Consider the following 20,482-nt stretch of genomic DNA (forward strand, 5'->3'; position numbering starts at 1 on the left):
CCGGACTCTAGACGCTTAGCAGCTGAATGAGAGCGTCTGGGTGGGTGGGGGTCTTTCCGGCACTCACCCCAACGTCACATCATCCCCACCTTCGCGTCTCCAGCTTGACTTCCTTCCTCCCAGAAACCTCATGGTTTGACAGCCGGGACACTAGAAATCCAACAGAAATCCCCCAGAAATCCAACACCATCAGGCATGTGCCAGGGACACAGAGCACCCCCACCTCTCCGCTGAGCCACAAAGCAGAGCCCCAGGGACACCAGCACGTTTTACTCCCCACTGAATTGCCACATTGCTGCCATGGTTCCTTCCCCCTTTTTTCAGCTTCTCGATGCGTTTTAATGTGCCGCCGTGCGGGGGATGCCTGGGGATCATTAGAGAAGCTATTCAAGTCCTCGCGAGCAAGCCTCGCTAATGGACAGATGAAGGGGAAAAGAAAGAAAAAAGAAAAGAAAAGGGGAGGAGCGAATCTTACTGGTTTAAGATTCACTAGGGGGAGCGTCCACCCATTTTCCCACTAGATTTCACGTGGCTAACAGGTTTATCTCCCAGTTTTCTCTTGCAGTGAGAAGAAAGTGTTCTCTCTCAGTTTGCAGGCGTTTGGGGGGAGAGGTGTGACTTTTGTGTTTTGTTTCCTTATTATTTTTTCTAACCTTTGATTGAGTGCCTCGCTCGAGTCCGGCCCCAAAAGCACATGGGAAGGGAGAGATTATATAAATCACTTTCCCTTTGATTGTGTTCCAGCAGATCCAGGCAAACCCACACTTACGACTTACAAATGGTTTCCACATGTCCGCAGAGTCGATGGTTTTCAGGGCATAAGCGTGCACTTGGAAGCCTGCTGCTCCCTGCTGAAAACCGCTGTTCACTCTCTACTGAAGCATCGCAAAGGCAAGTCAATCCAGAGTAAAAAGACTTCAGAAGCTCTGCTGTCCAGCCAGCCTTCCAAGGCAAAGCTTCTGGGGAGTTGTCTCCAGAGATCAAATGTTTCCCTCTCAGAAAACATTCTAGAATATTCAGCCAGAGTGCTATCTTGAATAGCCTGGGTTTTAAAATACAGCAGCAATATCAGGGGAAGTCATTCTGTCTTTCTTCTGTTCAGGTTTCTTCCCGCCAGGATTTCACATCTTCCTCTGGGTCATATCAGAACTGACTCCCTTTTAGTCCTTCTTTTGTTTTTCTTATTTTTACGGACACTGTTTTCATTGCTGGGCCCTAGTTTCGATCTAGTTTTCAGTCTGGCCTGTCATTGTAATTCTCCTCATATTTGTGAAAATACACTACGTGTCTAACCATCCTCAATTGAAGATGGAAAGCTGAGCGAGATGTAGAGTCCATGCTCAAGAATTTTACAGAATTAACAGAGGAGGTTAATCGACAACCCACTAAGTACAACGTGGGGCAGAATATGATGTCTATCATGAGAATTTTGCAAAGTGATTGGGGGGTGCCTCCTACAGGAGGCATTCAGGCCAGGCTTTAGAAATGGACATAATTTCAACAGTTAGGAATGGGTTGGGGAATGAGGGACATGGTTGGGGAATGCAAACATATTTTCTGGGGGGGGGGGGGGACAATCTGTGCAAAGGTCCAGAGGTAGGGGAACACAGGTCATGGCCACTGCACCGAAGCCAATCTAGTGTGAGCAAAGTATGGAGGGTGGACACACGAGCAGTGAAGACAGCAAAAATAGGTCAGTGCCAGATCATAAGGTCCCTTAAAGTCCTGGGAGAAGAATTTTGCCCTAATGTTAAGAAACTGGAAGCCATTAGGGGTGCCTGGATGGCTCAGTCAGTTGAGCAGCCAAGTCTTGAATTGGGCTCAGATCATTAATGGGTCACATGGGCCACGGGGATGCGGCTATTAGGGGCCGATGCCCCCAGCAGCTCTTCCCCTCCTCTCTCGCCATCAGAATCCCAACTGTGTTCAGCAGTTGGAAGGCCCTGTGCCTGTGAGGACCAGGCTCTCTCTCCAGTCCCAGGATGAATCTTGATTGGTCTAAGCCAGTCACTACCATTTTATACCCCATGTAGGTAGCTGATTCAGGTTTGGAAGGGAGATGCAGTCATGGTCAAGTACGATGGGAGGGGGGGATCTGCTTGGAAACATCTGAGAAATTATTCCCTGCTCGGAAAATAGGACTGTCAACTGTGTGCTATGCCTGGAGTTGCAGCAGCCATCTTTGAACGGTGAGGGAAACCAGCCTAGCGGGACAAGCCAGGCCACCAAGGACAGCAGAGGGGACGGGGGGTGGGGGGGGGCGGTGAGTTGAGTCCCAGCTGATGTTGCTGTTAGCTTGTCTGTTGCTTGCAGCCAAAAGTACCCCAATCCGTGTAACTCTCACTGGTCCACGTGGAAGAGTTTGGCTCCCCTTCCTCTGGTGCATCTGTTGCCTTCACTCAAATTAGGGGCAGAGTCCGGAGGGCCCTCTCTGTACATCAGCCCTCACGCCACAGCAGGTTTCATATCCCTGAAACAGCTTCGCCTTGGAAGAACCTGGGAAAACAAGTACAAATTCCTGGGAGCCAAAGCGCACACGTTTCCTGCCGACTCCCTCCCAAGTTGGGCCTTCTGTTCTGGAGTGACTCACGTCGCTCTTCCCCTGGACTCTTTCCAATGTTTTCGGCGTCCTGGTGCTCGTGTTTCTAAACCCCAGTGCAGAATCCCAACTGTGGGCTCGTCAGCTTTCTCCAGACTATGCTCTTCGTGTTTGCCAGGCATCTTTTCTGACAGGAGTCACAATGCTTTTCTTCCCAGATCCAAGCTCCCTGCTGGACCTGAAATGGTAGCAATCATAACAGTGCCTCACATACCACTGCAGAGTTCACAATAGTTTGCAAAGCATTTCCACACACGCCACCTAACTGAATCCTTGCAATGAGGTAGGAGATAAGGAGAGCAGACAGAATTATTCCTACTTTACGGGACGAGAAGCACATTTAGAGAGGATGACTGGTTGGGCCCGGGGTCGAATGGCAGCTGGCACGGGTAGGATGGAGACCCAGTTAGACGGGGTGTCTCTCCACCAAATTCAACTCCACCAAGTTCAACTCTGTTCCAGTCTTCCCTTGGTGCTTGGCACTCTTGGGCTTGCCTGGACAGCCACGAGGATGAGGACTTTGTTCATGCTCCTGCTTAAAAGACACGGAAAGAGGTCCAATTGATGTCAGACACCAGTGATGGGATTCAAGCCACGTTTCACTGTTCATTTGTTACGTAAATTTAACGTGGTGCCAGGAATTTGATACAGTCTGCTCTTTGTTCTACTAGGAAGAAGGTCTTCGGTTTGTGTTTTCTTGAGCTCTGTAGAGGGAAATGGAAAGCAGGGAGTGGACGATGTTCAGTGGCTGTGAGGCACGGGCTTGGCACAGAGAGCAGAGGGAAAGGAGGACTGGAGAGGAAAGTCACACGGAAAGGGGAGGGTCACTGTGGTGCAACCAGGACCTGTTCGGTGAGCTGAATAAAAAATGAAGGTAGTAGCCATATTTACCAAACACTTATTGTGCTTGAAGCGTAACAGTTAGTTATTGATGAGTGACAAAATGTCCCAAAGTTCTGTGCCTTAAAACTACAACTGTTTATCATTTCTGAGTTAGTTGTGTGGTTCCAGTGAACTGGGCCGGGCTGTTCTCGGCTTGGCATGCTCATGAGTCTGTGATCAGTGGGCAGGGTGGCTGGGGACATGCTGCTCTGGGGTGGCCGTGGCTGGGACAGTCATCAAACAGGCTAGCCTAGCCATGTCCTCGTGGCAAAGTAGCCCAGCATGAGAAAGAACAGAAGTACGCAAGGTCCCTGCCACACTGTCCCATCTGCCGTCTTGGAGACAATGCAAGTCTCAAGGTGACCTACACACAGGGGTCGGGGAATAGATATCACATCTTGATGAACAGGGCAGCAAAGTCACTTGACGAAGGGCTTGGGAAGTGGGAGGGGTAAGGAATTGAGATCCATTCCACAAGTTGAACTGTGAGGGCTGAGAGAAAACCATGTGTAAGATCATCCTAATCCCACCACGTGGAAAATGGTTACAGGTTGGTCTGGTGACCTGTAAATGCTTGCTGAGTAGGACCACTGGAAAGACATCATTTGAGACCTTGTTGATGATTCCGAGGTCAAGGGGATATTTTTGCATGAGAGAGGATAGCCGTCCACGCACCTAAAAAATAAAAGAGCAGATCAAGAACAATGGCTTTGGCCAAGGTCAGGGCTACTAGCACCTGGAACAAGGCCGCTGGGGAGGTTTGGAACATTCACCACATCCAATAGCTCATGCTCAACATATGAAGAGGTCTTGGCACACATCATTGTGTGTGACCCCACAACACCTCAAGGTGAGGAACATTCTAAGATTTCTCTCTGAATTTGATTCAGGAAACTTTTGAGCGCTCTGATGGAGAAAGCAGCTGTCAGGTACATGTGAGTTGTGTCGTGTAAGAACACTCCTCCCACCAAAGCAAGGGGAAAAGGAGTACGTTTTATACTTTGCCTCCCACCAAAGAACATCCTTCTTTCCAACCAAGCCCCTCAGAGCTCTAGAATACTTCAAGGCTTGACATTCTTCTGTTCAAAACTGAAACGAGCCATTAGAAACAGATAATATCTGGAATATGTTATTCCCAACACATTTTTGTGATTACCTAAGTACCAATAGTCAAAATTTTTACGGAATGCTGAAGAGCAGCCTCGCTCTGACATCTGTTAACAGTAAACAAGTGAAACAAAGTGGACGTCTCTCAATGATTCCAATCATGTCGCTGCCTTGTCCACGGTGAACATTTTTATGACTCAGTAGGAAGTGCTGCCTTTAGAACAACGACTTACCGGGAGGAAGATGGGGAATCGGCCTGAAGCCCCTGCTAAAAATCAAAAATTTATGAAATTCATAAACTTGTAAAATGTTAGCATATTCCCTTTTACTAGCAGGCAGTAAAGCGACAGCGATGCTCAGACAGACAAGCGGTTCCACTTAAGAAAAGGAACAGGGGCGCCTGGGTGGCTCAGTCGGTTAAGCGTCCAACTTTGGCTCAGGTCATAATTTCGTGGGTTCGAGCCCCACGTTGGGCTCTGTGCTGACAGCTGAGTCTGGAACCTGCTTCAGATTCTGTGTCTCCCTCTCTCTCTGCTCCTCCCCCACTCTCTCTCTCTCTCTCTCTCTCAAAAGTAAATAAACATTTTAAAAATTCAAAAAAAAAAAGAAAGAAAGAAACTGGAGCCAACCCACACCAAGACCCTCACGTTGGCCTGGGAAGGTAGGATTCTGCTGGTTATGCTTGACACACAAAATGGTTTGAAGAGAGGCGTACCTGGTGGCTCAGTTGGTTAAGCACCCGATCTCGGCTCAGGTCATCATCACACAGTTCATGAGTTCAAGCCCTGCATCGGACTCTGCAAGGAAACCGCCTGAGATTCTCTCTCTCCCTCTCTCTGCCCCACCCCCCAGCTCCCTCATGCACACATGCTCTCTCTCTCCCTCTCTCAGAATAAAAAACAAAAACAAAAAAAGAATATTTTTAAAAAATGCGTTAAAGCGAGTCGCTTTAGGGATCTCAGAACCCTGCAAATAAACAGAAAGATTGCTTCTGGCCTCCAGAGAAGACAGAAGTGTGGCTGAGAGTCTGGAAACTTGGCTTCCACCCCTGCCTCTGCTACTTGCTGACTGTTAGATTTGGGGCCAGTTGCTTCGTGTCTTGGGACCTCAGTTTCCCCCAACACTTAAGTGGGATTATAAAGGACCTACCCCAGTGGATCCCTGTGAGGTTTAGCTAAAGCGGGAGTGATGTGTAAGGATTGTAGAACAAAGAGGCAAACCATAACAAGGGCACGTAAGGACTGGAACAACACAGCCTCGGGGCACAAAGAGGAGGCCGGGGCTCCTGCCCACATCTCTAACTCTGGGCGATGACTCAGGCCTGAGAGCCTGAACAGTAGCTGCAGTGGCCAGACAACAACCAAGCGCTGGACAAAGGCGCAGGGACCTGAGGTCAGTCTTCATTTTCATTGATGAGGAAGAAGAAGCCCAGCTGGAAGGTTCCAGAGAAGCCCCGAGGCTCCGACATACAGCCAGCCCTCAACTCCCACCATTGCCAGGCAAATAGGCAACACTAACACTCCCTCCTCCTTCATCCTCCACCTGCCTCCCCGTTGGGCACCGTTTCCTCCTTAAAAGTTCCTGAATGTTAAGTTTAACAGACAGGAAGGAGCAGTGGGCAAGAAAAGGGGGACTGACGTGATCAGAGTCGCCCCCGTCCTCATATTCTTCCAGATGGCCATTCCTCACTCCCACAAAGCCGTGCACGGCCCTGAGGAGCTCTTTGCCATGGCTCGTGAACGCCCAGCCCAATCCAAGGGGGGCTGCTGTATGCACTCGCTTTCAGGAGCTTCGGGGCACATGTACACGCACACACACGCTCACACACTTCTCACACGTACACACAGACACCTGCATGAATGCACACACACAGGTTCAACCACACAGGCACACACATAGGGGCACACACAGCTTCTCACATACAGATATAGGTTTGCACATACACACACACGCACACACACACGGGCACAGCGACAGCTTCCAGCTGAGTGACGGCAGCAGTGATGGCAATCATAATGCCCAGCTTACTCACCTGCTTGTAAACCCCCAGACCAGGTTCCCAGATAGTGACTTGCTTTTATTCATATATTTTTTGAAAATATAACTCATGTATAATTAGTATCATTTTGATGAAAATATTTCTGAAGAAAGCAAAATATTCCAATCTAAGCCTACAGCAACTAAATTTAAGTAGCGTTCATCTGTATAACAACTTAACAAATATTTTATTTTTTTTGTTTCAAGTTTCTATGTAAATTCTAGTTAGTCAACATGTAGTGTAATATTAGTTTCAGGCATAGAATTTAGTGATTCATCACTTGCATACAACACCCAGGGCTTATCAATCACAAGGACCCTCCTTAATGCCCATCCCCCATCTAGCCCATTGCCCCGCCCACCTCCCCTCCAGCAACCTTCGGTTTGTCCTCTACAGTTAAGAGTTTGTTTTATGGTTTGCCTCTCTCTTTTTTCCCCTGTGTTCATCTGCTTTGTTTCTTAAATTCCACATATGAGTGAAATCATACGGTATTTGTCTTTCTCTGACTTATTTTGCTTCGTTTAATATACTCCAGCTCCATCCACATCTTTGCAAAATGGCGAGATTTCATTCTTTTCATGACTGAGTAATATTCCATTGTATATCCATAACACATTTTCTTTATCCATTTATCAGTCGATGGATATTTGGGCTCTTTCCATAATACAGCTCTTGTTGACAATGCTGCTATAAACCTCAGGGTGCAGGTACCCCTTCAAATCAGTAGTTTTGTATCCTTTGGGTAAATACCTAGTAGTTCAATTGCTGGGTCATAAGGTAGTTCTATTTTTAAATTTTGAGGAACCTCCATACTGTTTTCCAGAGTGGCTGCACCAGTTTGCATTCCCACCAACAGTGTAAGAGGGTTCCTGTTTCTCTGCATCCTCACCAATACCTGTTGTTTCCTGAGTTATTAATTTTAGCCATTCTGACAGGTGTGAGGTGATAGCTTATTGTGGTTTTGATTTGTATTTCCCTGATGATAAGTGATGTTGAGCATCTTTTCATGTGCCTGATAGCCATCTGGATGTCTTCATTGGAAAAATGTCTGTTCATGCCTTCTGCCCATTTCTTAATTGGATTGTTTGTTTTTGGGGTGTTGAGTTTGGTAAGTTATTTATAGATTTTTGGATACTAACCCTTTATCTTATGTATCATTTGCAAATACCATCTCCCATTCCATTGGTTGCCTTTTAGTTTTGTTGGTTGTTTCCTTCACTGTGCAGATGCTTTTTATCTTGATGAGGTCCCAACCGTTCATGTGTGCTTTTGTTTCCCTTGCCTCCGGAGATGTGTCTAGTAAGAAGTTGTTATGGCCAAGGTCAAAGAGGTTGCTGCCTCTGATTTCCTCTAGGATTTGATGGTTTCCTGTCTCACATTTAACTCTTTCATCCATTTTGAATTTATTTTTATGTATGGCATAAAAGGTGGTCCGGTTTCATTCTTTTGCATGTTGCTATCCAGTTTTCTCAACACCATTTGTTGAAGAGACTATCTTTTTTCCATTGGATATTTTTTCCTGCTTTGTCAAAGATGAGTTGGCCATATAGTTATGGGTCAATTTCTGGGTTTTCTATTGTGTTCCATTGATCTCTGTGTTCTTTTTTGTGCCAGTACCATACTGTCTTGATGACTAAAGCTTTGTAATGTAGCTTTAAGTCCAGAATTGTGATACCTCCTGCTTTGCTTTTCTTTTTCAAGATTGCTTTGGCTATTTGGGGTCTTTTGTGGTTCCATACAAATCTTAAGATTGTTTATTCTAGCTCTGTGAAGAATTCTGGTGTTATTTTGATGGGGATTGCATTAAATGTGTAGAGTCCTTTGGATAATATAGACATTTAAAACATTTTTGTTCTTCCAACCCATGAGCATGGAATTTTTTTTCCATTTCTTTGTGTCCTCTTCCGTTTCTCTCACAAGTGTTCTATAGTTTTCAGAGTAGAAATCTTTTACCTCTTTGCTTAGGTTTATTTCTAGATATCTTATGGTTTGGGGTGCAATTGTAAATGGGATCGATTCTGATTTTCTGCCGCTTCATTATTGGTGTATAAAAATGCAACCGATTTCTGTACATTGATTTTGTATCCTGTGACTGTACTGAATTTGTGTGTTAGCCGATGCTCCATTAGCATGACACGTGATTCCCCGTCACCTTACTTTCAACCTGCAGGTGTCTCGAGGTCTAAAATGAGACTCATGTAGTCCCAACAGTGACTTTCCGTCCAACACTTATAACGTGTCCTCCACGGTTTGTCACCGAGATTTGACACCATAGGCGCTGGAGGACCATCAGTATTTAACATGGGTTCCCGAGGTGGGAGAGGGGCAGGGAGAAGGCCCTGGCTTGTGGGATTTGTTGAGTCCTGTGGTGTAGAAACTCCCTCAAGGGCAGTTCCAAGCTACCAGCATGACATCACTGAAAGTCAGGTTGGGAGAGACACCAGCAAAGACAGCCCCAGGAGCTCCAGCAATGGTTCAGGGGCCAGAGAGGCACCAGTGTGAACCACAGGAGCAGATGTCTTCCCGGTCAGAGACCATGATGCCAAACCCCAGGAAGAAACAAAACCAAAACACCTTCCCAGCTACAGGCCAAAGTTTATTTGTTCAGTTGACAATATTTACTCAAGCAAACTAAAACTATAGGAGAATATTAGGGAAGAGAAAACCTGCCTTTTGACTTTTGGCGAAACCTGTAGTTAACAAATTTAGAACGTTTTTCTCTCCAGAAACCGGCAGAATAAGTATTACTGGGAAATCTCTGGCAGTCATCATTTCTTATGGAATTTTTTTTCATCTTTTTGAGTCTGGTTTAAATTAACTTCAAACAGCTTTATAGCACACAAAGTCAGAAAAGAAGAACTTACTGGAAACACACCCAAATCTAAGCAAGGCCAGTGTGGAAGGATCCTCTGACTAATGTGTGTAGTTTCGCACAAGGGACTAAGGGACATCGGAAGCTTTGGGAATGATTACCTGGGGTGAGCACACACACCTGCCCCCTTTCCCAAGAAACCACCAAGTCCTACTGCGAGGACAGCCCTGGGCCATTATTCTGCAAAATCCTCATCAAACAATTTCTTTTCATTCCTGCTTTAGCTCGGTTGTTTCCTGCTCACATTTTTATTAGGTTTCCTGAATGTAAACCTGAGATGACTCCCAGTGCAAACAGAGAAGCTTCTGTTACAGTCCATTTGAAAAACTGCCCACTGGAATAGAGAAAGAGAAAACACATTTTCGTATTTACCCAAAAGCAATGGAGCCTCACACAATAAGTTAAGATTATAATATTCTTGAGGGAGGCGAATTCTCTATTCCAATATAAACTCTACAATTGGTTATCTCTATACCATTAAGGAAGTGTCCCAGCCGAATGAGCTAAATACACTCTGGATGGCCGAGATCATTTACAGAATAGCAATCAGAACAAAGGCAAAAGAGAGATAAAAATAGAACACCTCTCGCTGACAGCGACCCCCAAGCAGAAAGCTATAAACCTATCAGGAGTGTGTGTTTAACTTTTCATCCTTCAGGAGTTTATTAATGAAGCCATGTGGCTATGAGAGCTTGGATTTATGAGGCACAGGCTTCAAGACTCATACTTAGACACTGAAACTCAGAAAGGTGAACTTTCAGCGACGTTATCACTGCAGGTATGTGCAGAAGTGAGGATCAAACCCTGGTCCTTCTGTCTTCAAGGTCAATTCTCATTCCAGCAGATCAGAAGGGAGTGGGGAGGTCACAGCACCAAAGCATTCTTTCCATAGCATGCCTTTGAAAACTAAAATTCCCCTTGTGAATTTGTGAGATACGAGCGTTCTATTTTGTGCCACCTCTAGAAACTTGTATGTTGAGTGAACTGAAGTACATCTGCTTTTTGGGGCCACTGGGAGTTGAAGAGGGGTAAAGGAAGATGTAGCCTAACGTTCACCAGAAGGCTAAGGCATGAGGGTCCTGGAGTTGATTCTTTCTTCCAACATTTTGGAGCTGTGCAATCCTGGGCAAGTTACTTAACCTATATGAATCTCAGTTGTCCTCATCTAAGAAATGGGGATAATAATAAGTATCATCATATGTAACAGGCATCACCCTGTTGAGAGTGTTCAGTGAGATAAACCAGGCACATGGTAAAGAGTCAGAGGTTATCAGCTATCATTTCTGTTCTCCATTGGCCCGAAAATGTGCTTCCCCACTTCCCCACATTTTAACATTTCTTCAGTGAAACTGACAGTCTGCAGCATCCTAGCATTGTGTCAAATTTTAATGGCACATCTTACAATCGATGGAGTCTCGCTTTCATGAAATACGGCGTTATAATTATCAGTACTATTATCGCCAGAGATTTGACCATAAAATAATAATGAGACTGCTTCCACGAGCTGTGGACAATAAGCAGCCTTATTATTTTATAATAGCATGGCAGATTTCCCAGCTAGAAGACTCTCCTGGGGGCCACTGTGCAATGGCTAAGATGGATGAATGTTGCCTTCTGGCAGTAACAGACTTTCAATAGATCTGTCTGACTTTAAGCAAGTGCAAGATACGAAAATCCACATTTCTATTGAAAAACTAATTAGAAGGTAATACTGTAAAATAGAAGAATGCTAAAAGTACCCATTTAGGCACATTTCTCAACCTTTATTCTCCACCCCCCATCATGAGCCGTTTAAGACATTTTTGTTCAAATCCCTTCCCCCAATGAAATTTTAATGTTAAATACACACTATCTATCTATGTATTGGATGCATATCTGTGCTTGACACATAAAAACCTGTATGAACAATGTACAAAGGAGTATGACTTTTATGCTCTCTTGAGGATTCCCCTTTGAGAATGCATGGTTTAGAGACAGATGTTAAAGGTCATTTGAGATACTATTTGACGGGAAACTTTTATTTGCGCGTAGATTTTCCATGATGTGTCAACTGCAGAAAGGAAGAAACACAAGTAGCCTGTTAGATAAAATGTCCACAGTGGGGTCCCTGCTCCACGTTCATTACAGGCCAGTGTCTCTCTGTTTTTTAGACCATGGTACCCAAGCAACATACCAGGAAGGTGAGCGCAAGTATGAGCCAGATTTGACTTTATAATTGAAGAATACTTGCCTCAAAGTTCAGTAGACTTCTTTTAGTGTGCACGAGGATCTATCTACCCCATGACAAATAGGCATGAATGACCAGTAGTTCATTCAAATAACCGTGATTGGAATTACTTCTACAATAGATCTCAATATATATTTTTTTCTTATCTCATACTGTTTTTTCTCTAGTAGTTGAAATCAGCATGCAGGTCAACAAGTTTCCTGAATATTCTCTGCAGGTTAGCCCCAAGGGCAGGGTTCTCTGCCTCCCTAATCTTACGGGCCCTGGGCAGGCTGAAGTTTCCTGGATCCCAGAGGAAGGACACCTGAAGCTGCAGAAAACAACTGCTTCCTGTTTCCTGCTTCTCACTTCCTGTTCCCTGCTTCTCACTTCCTGCTTCCTGCTTTGGCCAAAGTCCAAAGCATCAGGAATGAAGGACTCCTGGCACCTCTGCCTCAGAGTAGATGGCAGAGGCTTGGACAGAAGATGGACAGAAGGTTCACAGGAAATGAGCTCTGCAGAGCTAGAAACCTTTGCCTGGCAGGAGGAAAGAACAGGGGCTAAAGGAAGGTTAATGAGGGGAGCCCCAACTTCGGTGATGGCAATGAAGAGAGGGAGCCAGTGTGGGAAAGGCAGGAAGGAGGCAGCCGGCTCACAGAGCAAACTCCAAGGAAACAGTGGGCTCCAGTCATGGGCAGCAGGAGAGGGAGCCCAGCTGCCCCTACCCCTACGTGTGTGGGGACGTGTACAGAAGCCTGGAAGCAGCAGTGATGGCCCAAAAGTTAGCCTCATCCCCCATCCAGGGGCCACATGAGAGCAGGCTGCGAGGTTCCTTTGAGGACTGTTCCAACCCAGGGCAAGATTTCAGAGGCACCTGGGGCTGGGCTCAGAGCAGCACCCACACCATCACCTCGATGCTCAGGAGATAGGCAGTTCAGTCTGCTAGTACCTGTTTAAAGAGGCCAGGGCCTTCCACTCCAATGAGATTGTTCGCCTGAAATGTGGAAGGAAGGAAGGAAAAAAGGAAGGAAAGAAGGAAGGGAGGTGGGCAGAGAGGGAGAGAGGGAGGGAGGGGGGAAGGAGGGAAGGAAGGAAGGAAGGAAGGAAAGAAGGAAGGAAGGAAGGAAGGAAGGAGCCTACAAGGCTGTCCACCTCAGTAAGGGCTCCATGCAAGGGGTTGGGATATTCAGTCCTTTCCTGCTGAGCCTCAGGAAAATAGGGACCTGGTAAGAGCCGTCTCTCCTCCCGGGGTCTGAGGGCCTCTTGCACCTTGGAACGACAGTGCTTGTTCTATAATATAAATATATTTTAAGTTTATGTATTTATTTTGAGGGGGGGAGGGCAGAAAATGAGGGAGAGAGAGAATCCCAAACAGGTTCCGTGCTGTTGGCACAGAGCCCAATGCTGGGGCTGGATCTCATGAAACAAGAGACCATGACCTGAGCAGAAACCAAGAGTCAGATGCTTCACCGACTGAGCCACCCAAGTGCCCCTGTTCTTATAAGGATCCCATTCCTGGCTGCCTCCAAGCCTCACTCACAGATTCTCTTTCCCTATGCAAGGGCCCGTTGGAGCCCCTGACTCAGTGGGCCAGCTTGGGGTCCCCAAGCATGAGGAATGGAGAGGCTCCAGAAACATGCACCGTCTTCATTTCTGGATAGAGTCCCAGGCCTGGCACCCCTGGTCCCAAGTTTTCATCTGACGGTAAGCCAGGGATGGCCACTCTCTTCTTATTTGGATAAGTGGAGGAGATGGGGGGCAGAGCAACAGGAAAGAGGTCCCCTTCCTCGACTCCACAAACTCTCCAGGTGCTGCTTTGCCTCTGTGGATGCTTACGTAAGGGAGGTGCTAGCAAGCACGTCATTTCACACCCCGTGCCCACAGTCATTCAGGACTCGACAAGAACACTGGCGAGACCCACTTGTAATTGTCTGGTGGTTGAGTGCTTATTTAATCATTTTAATTCCACAATTGGGATAAATTCAAAATTTACTTTGCACGACCCTTACCTGGCAAATGAAGGGAGGTGACACAGGTGACTGGGTGCTGACATAAAGGTGGGTTAATAGAATGTAACTTGGCTAATGGCGTATAAATTAGAAACTGGAGAGTTTAACATTGGAGGAATCTAGAAGGAGGAGGCTTATGCACATACACCCACACACATGCACACACAGGTACACACACACCCACACACGCACACACACACACACACCTCATTGTCCTGTTTATTTCCAATACTGCTGTTTGCACAACCTGAATGTACTTAATTGGTTTACTTCTTTGTCACCAGTTGACCCACGGTTAGAATGTCCCTGAGAGCAGGAACCTTGTCTGTCTTGTTCAACCCAGGATCCCTGGGATCTAGAACAATGCCTGGAACCAGAGCCCATCACTGTTGGTGAGGAAGAGAGGGAGGGTTTAGCAGCCAGGCACCTGTCCCATAGTAAGTGCTAAGACCAGGCAGCCTGCAAGGCCACGCTCAGGGTGATGATGTCAATCTCTTCAATAGTTCAGAAGGCCAAGTACAAAACCACAGGTCTGGGACAGTAACCATCTCTTGAAAGTTACCTAAAGGGCAACTACGTTAGCTAAAGTAAGACAGTAAGATGGAGAAGAGGAAAGTCCTTCCTGGTTTCAGATACACAGGAGATTTGCAGTCACCCGGGAGAGGGAAGAAACCAAACACGCCATCGGCAAAGCCACGCTGCTGGCTTGCTCGCCATGAGAACCCTGCTCACGGGGAGTTTGATGTTGGCACAGCCCAGTGAGCTGGAAACCTGGGCAGCGACCCCAACAGTAGGGCCTTCGCTCTGTCTGAAACACTAGGCCTGATGTGCGTCAGTTTATAACTTTGCCGTGGTCTACACAGTGGGCGCATGCCTGGAGTTCTGGCTTACAATGTGTGCTTAGCCTATATTCTGATGCACTTACACAGAAAGGACAGAAACCACGCGTGCCCTGGACTGATGGGACACCATGCACCTGCAGCTGGGAGATTTTTGTTTCCTCTGAGCATAACAAGCCAGCACAGTTGGAGCAGGACTGTGTCCAAGCCCAGCTCCAGACTGCACTGGGGACAACACCGTAAAGCGCTCATCAGCAAAATGGAGAGGTCCGGGAAGATGGAACCACTGTGGTCAGAGGACCCATGGTGTGTACCCTGGAAAAGTGAAGGCTTGAAAGGGCCGAGAAAGTTACAAGCGTCTGACAATGAGGAGGAGCGCAGCCGCTCTGCCATCCAAGCAGAACAAAGAATTTAGGAAATAGGAAAAGGAAATAGGAAAGCAAATACTGGCTAAGGGCAAGAGGATTTCTGCACCAGTTAGAGCTTTGGACAACTGAATATACAGCAGAAAGAAAGCATGGCGTCCGCATCATCCCTGCGCTGCCATCTGCTAGTGGCGAGGCCTTGGGCAAGTTAGCTAATTTCTGTGAACCTCAGCTATTATCTCCAAATTGGGAAACATAGCAGTTTCGTCAACATTGGCAGTGAAGGTTAAAATTAAATGGTGCATGTTGGTGGGAGTGCAAACTGGTGCAGCCCCTCTGGAAAACAGTGTGGAGGTTCCTCAAAAAATTAAAAATAGATCTACCTTATGACCCAGTGATAGCACTGCTGGGAATTTACCCAAAGGATACAGGAGTGCTGACACATAGGGGCACGTGCACCCCAATATTTATAGCAGCGGCTTCAACAATGGCCAAATTATGGAAAGAGCCCAAATGTCCATCAACTGATGAATAGATAAAGAAGATGTGGTTTATATGTACAATGAGAAAGAATGAAATCATGCCATTCACAGCAATGTAGATGGAACTGGAGGGTATTATGCTGAGTGAAATAAGTCAGAGAAGGACAGATATCATATGTTTTCACTCATATGTGGAATTTGAGAAACTTAACAGAGGACCATGGGGGAGGGGAAGGGGAAAAATAGTTACAAACAGAGAGGGAAGGAGGCAAACCGTAAGAGACTCTTAAATACAGAGAACAAACTGAGGGTGGATGGTGGGGGTGGGGGAGAGGGGTAAGTGGGTGATGGGCATTGAGGGGGGCACTCGTTGGGATGAGCACTGGGCATTGTATGAAAGTGATGAACCACAGGAATCTACCCCAAAAGCCAAGAGCACACTTTACGCACTGTATGTTAGCCAATTTGACAATACATTATATTTGAAAAAATAATAAAAATAAGTAAAGTAAAATTAAATTAAATTAAGAAGCGCATGTAAAACACTTAGCACAGAGAGTAAGCACCCAAAAACAGTAGCTCTGATCATCTCAATATTATGGAATACTCATGACATAGACATAGTCCTCTATTATGTAAAGGGGTGCTAATAGGGGCCCAATTGTTTCCCCCTCCCCCCGCAAAAAAAAGATGTATTGGAGCCCTAAGCCCCAGTATCTCAGCCTAGGGCTTTATTTGGAGACAGGGTCTTTACGGAAGTAATCCAATTAACATGAGGTGATTAGAGTGGAAGCCAATCCAATATAACTGTTGTCTTTGCAAATAGGGAAATGTGAACATTCACACACGTAAACAGAAGATGACACACAGAGACGCAGGGAGAAGAGGGCTTTCCGCAGGCCGAGGACAGGGGCCTGGAGCAGACTCTCCCTCCCAACCGCAGAAGGGACCGTCGCGCTGACGCCTCGACCTTGGACTTCCAGCCTCCAGAACTGGGAGACAATAAATTTGTGTGGTTTAATCCCCCCGATCTGTGGTTGTTTGTTAAGGCGGCCCTAGCAAACTGAAACAGGTTCCCCACTCACCAAACACTGGCAGCCTCCCGTGGGGGCTGGGGGCGGACGTGACCAGATTGCCACCATATAAATACAGGCTCCTGGGCTGACCGGAGACTTTGATTCAATTAGGTCAGGACAGGACCCAGATACGCATTTTGAAAAAACAGCCGCAAGGTCCAGCACGTGGAGGCTTGGTTTAGGGCCGGACAAGCTTCGAAGTAATTCCTCAGCTCTGTTAGCCCTCCACCTTGTTGTGCAAAGAGTGTGCACAACACGTGTGTGTCTGTGTGGGTCCAGGCCTGTGTCGTTCTAAGCATGTGCCAGATTCGGAAAGGATCCCCACGTCAAGATTCCACAAACGTACATGAGAAGAGAAAGGTGAAGAACACAAAATGAACCGATTTGTCTCTGCCCAAATTGGCTTCCATCCAGGCCCAAGCAGCAGCGGCAGCGGTCCTGCCTCCGTTGCCCGCGCGGCTCCAGCCACAGCCTCCCGGCGCCCCCTGATGCCCCCGCCACCCAGGCAGCCACCAGGGGCCCCCCGCGGACCAGGTCTGCGAGTAAAGACAGGGGAAGACCCACCGGAGGGTCCTGCCCGCCCCCGAGCAGTGTGCCAGCCTATGCCAGGGCCAGGACATGTAGCCTCCGCGAGTGTTTGCCAACAGGTGGGGATATGTGACCTCGTGGAAAAATAACAGTGCACTTGGAAAGGTCACTACTTTACCTGTGTAACAGTGTCTAATTTCATTCAACTTAAACAAAGCAGATTGAGTAAGTTATAGAAGCCCAAAAGCTATATCGTTCCCTAATTCAGCTCCGGTCTTTTTTCCCTGGGTAATAGTTACCCACAGTTGCATGACAAATTACCTCCAAAATGTAGTGGCTTAAAACAACACACATTAATTATCTCGCCGTTTCTGCGGGTAGGAATCCAGGGTGCCTTAGCGGGGTGCCTCTGGCTCAGAGCCTCTCAGGAGGAGGCAGTCAAGCTGTTGGACAGAGCTGGGGTCTCATCCAGGGCAGGCGCCAAGAATCAGCTTCCAGTTCACTCACATGGTTATTGTCAGGGCCCCGTCTCCCACCACGTGGGTATCATCCTCACAGGACCGCTTCCCAGGCTGGCTCTGCCGAAGGTAAGCAAACGAGGCGAGCAAGAGAGAACAAGAGATAGAAACCACAGTCTTTTTATAACCTAGTCTCAGAAGCGACATTCGTCACTGTTGCCATATGCTGTCCAGTGGAAGCGAGTCATTAGGCCCAGCCCACACCGGAGGGAAGCGTCTTATACAAAGATATTATCGCAAGGAGGAGGGGACTGGGGGGACGTTATCTGCGAGGCTGCCTGTCATACTCTGAGTCAAAGAAGAGTTTCAACGTGGCCCCTCGGACAAGGTCTTCCTACGTTCCACCATAAACTGTTCCTCACGGCACATGTCACCATATCACAGATCGGAAAGATGATACTCTCTGGAATTGTCTACCTGTGTCACGTTTCCTAAGAAATAAAGGCTTAAACATAAACCCCAAAGTGATCCGTTATCAGAATATTTACCGAGGGCAAATCCCTTTGCTTCTACTTTTTGTTGATCCTGTAGTCTATAGGGGAGAGCAAACAGGCTACCAAGGACCAGACAGTAAGTATTTTTGGCTTAGGAGGCCATGTGACCTCTGTCACAACTACTCAACCTTGCCATGGTATCACGAAAGTAGCACGAAGCAACATGTACGCAAATGGGCATGGCTGTGTTCCAATAAAACTTTATTTACACAGCAGACCTCAGGCAAAATTTTATTCACAGGTCATAGTTTGCCAAGTGTCACAGAAAGTAGCCCGTGTTCTATTAGAGAATAAAACAGAAGTTAGGGGTAAAAGTGGAACTAGCATGTTACTGTTTCTGACAAAGGCATTCAGGTGACACATGTATTAAATGCTTCATCGTAAACACGGGCAAATCATATCGAATCCGTATTGACCACCATCATCCAAAATTGAGAACACGTGACCTTGAACTGTCCTGTCGCCTAGAATCGTGTTAGAAGTTGTGTGACTGTCGAGGCATTGGGGTGAGTGTGGAAGGCCTAGAATTGCCTGAAAGGTTCCCCTCGCCATCCTAATGATGAATTTCTACCTAGTCACCTAGAAGAGAACTTCTATTCATTTATTTTACTTAATGACACAACAAAAGAACATTGGGCCAACCATGACAATCCCATCTGTTGAGGGGATACCGGTAATGTAAATGGGAGGAAAGGCTCATAAAAATAATTTCTAAACCTATAGCCAAGATACAAGAAGAGCCTTGCTTGTGATGATTTTTCAATTCTGAGCTTCTAGAAACCAGAGCCAGACCAGTCATGGGTACAAGGGAATTTGCCCACTCCTGCTCCAGAGGATAAAGGACTGCCACCACCCCTAGCTCACAGGGCATAAGCGATGCCTGGAAGGGTAAGGGGAGCACAAGACAGCCTCTCCCCACCCCACATTTCTTCCTGAAGGATCTTACCGGCAAAGGCACGGAGAACCGGGAATGACATGACACTTGAATTTTATCTTTTAAAATGTGTCGCAAGGAACTCTATGAAGTCTTTGTTTAGAAACAACCCAGCATGTTAACACTGCAAAGCTTCAGAAACTGGGAAGTTGTTCATCAGTTCAGTTTGTTTTAGAGGAGAATATCAGACGCTTATGTCTGTCGTTCACTATGCACAGTTTCAGCCTCCGATAGACTAGAATGTAAGCTCTAAGAAGGCTGAGACCTTATCTTCACTTTCTAGAAAAGGGCCTGGCATAGGGTATGTCCTCAAAAATATTTGTTGAATGAAACAAAGTCTATGAAATCGATAAACTCCTTCCGAGTCTTGAGATTCCTAGATTTATCCTCAGGGCCTGGTAGCCAACTGTGCCTCCCTCCCCCTGCCATTAAACCCCTGGGATCATAGGAAGAGGACAAGGACCCCAGGAGAGAGCTCAGGCCAGCATATGTCTCCCAGGACCCCCTCATGAGTAGATAAGGACAGGGCTCCTTTCTGTCTCTCAGCTACCATAGCAGCACCAGCCTTCTGCCTGGAATCTCAAGGAACATTCAGTTCTCCAATCACCTCAGTGAAAGTTGGGGAAGCTGGAAATGAATCCCAGGGAACCTGGGATAAAAGCAGAGGGCAGTTGATGGAAAGAGCCTGCGGTAAACGGTGGGTCTAATGGGATAGGACAGACTTCAGTATCAGAAAAAAAATAGCAAGGTAGAATTGCCGGGGGCGGGGGGCGGCGGGTGCAGGGGAGCAGGGAGAGGGTGGAGAGCAAGGCTTCAAATTGTGTAATGAATCCATTAGGGGCACTGCTTTTTATTTATGTGCAATTTGTAAGGGTGCAAAGGAGGAAAAACTAGACCCCTCTCTGCTATCTGTGGGTGTGAAGTCACATCACCTTTTCCATGGACCCTGCAAGGGATCCCTTCAGCGTAACTTTTCTTTACCCAAACACTCCGTGGTTCTTTGTTAGGAAGATGAATGGTCATGTTGTAAGTCTCAAGCGAGCTACGGAAGCTTGCATATTTTCTTTTATCTTTTCCATGGCCAAAGGCAGTTTATTAATTTATGTCAGTAAAAAGCTCTGAATGGTGCCCCAGAGGGTCCCTCCAAGCCTGAAGGATGGGCTTGAGATTCGTTCTTATCTAGATCAATCGCAATTGTATTTCCCAAGCTCGGACTTGCCCCTAAAAATTGAGCAAAAGCTGAGCTGGCTTTTCCGCAAACATGGTGAGAAGGAGGACGCCCACTGAAATCATTATTTACAGCCTTCTCTAGCCTGCAAAGTCACACACAGATACTTCCACCCGAGTAGAATAATTAATCGGTTTTGTTAAATCACTTCACTGGGAAGAAAGATGGCTTAAAAGGAAACCCAGGTAACCTCAGCAGGGAAAATAGGCTTTCAATTTGTTAGGGCAATTATTTGCCAACTCTAACCTCAGAATGGTGAGAGAGAATAAAACTCTCTTCCTCTCATTAGCAAAGGAGAGAGAGAG

At 46.7% G+C, this 20,482-nt stretch overlaps 1 long non-coding RNA gene across 1 annotated transcript; it reads left to right on the forward strand.

The window, feature by feature from the left end:
* Positions 1-12,133: 12,133 nt before the first annotated feature.
* On the forward strand, positions 12,134-16,374 carry LOC122202109. Its single transcript, XR_006194468.1, has 3 exons — positions 12,134-12,274; positions 13,267-13,408; positions 16,226-16,374. It is a non-coding gene; the product is annotated as an uncharacterized LOC122202109 (long non-coding RNA).
* Positions 16,375-20,482: the final 4,108 nt, after the last annotated feature.

The sequence above is a fragment of the Panthera leo genome, chromosome A1 (assembly GCF_018350215.1).
Source record: "Panthera leo isolate Ple1 chromosome A1, P.leo_Ple1_pat1.1, whole genome shotgun sequence".
NCBI lineage: Eukaryota > Metazoa > Chordata > Mammalia > Carnivora > Felidae > Panthera > Panthera leo.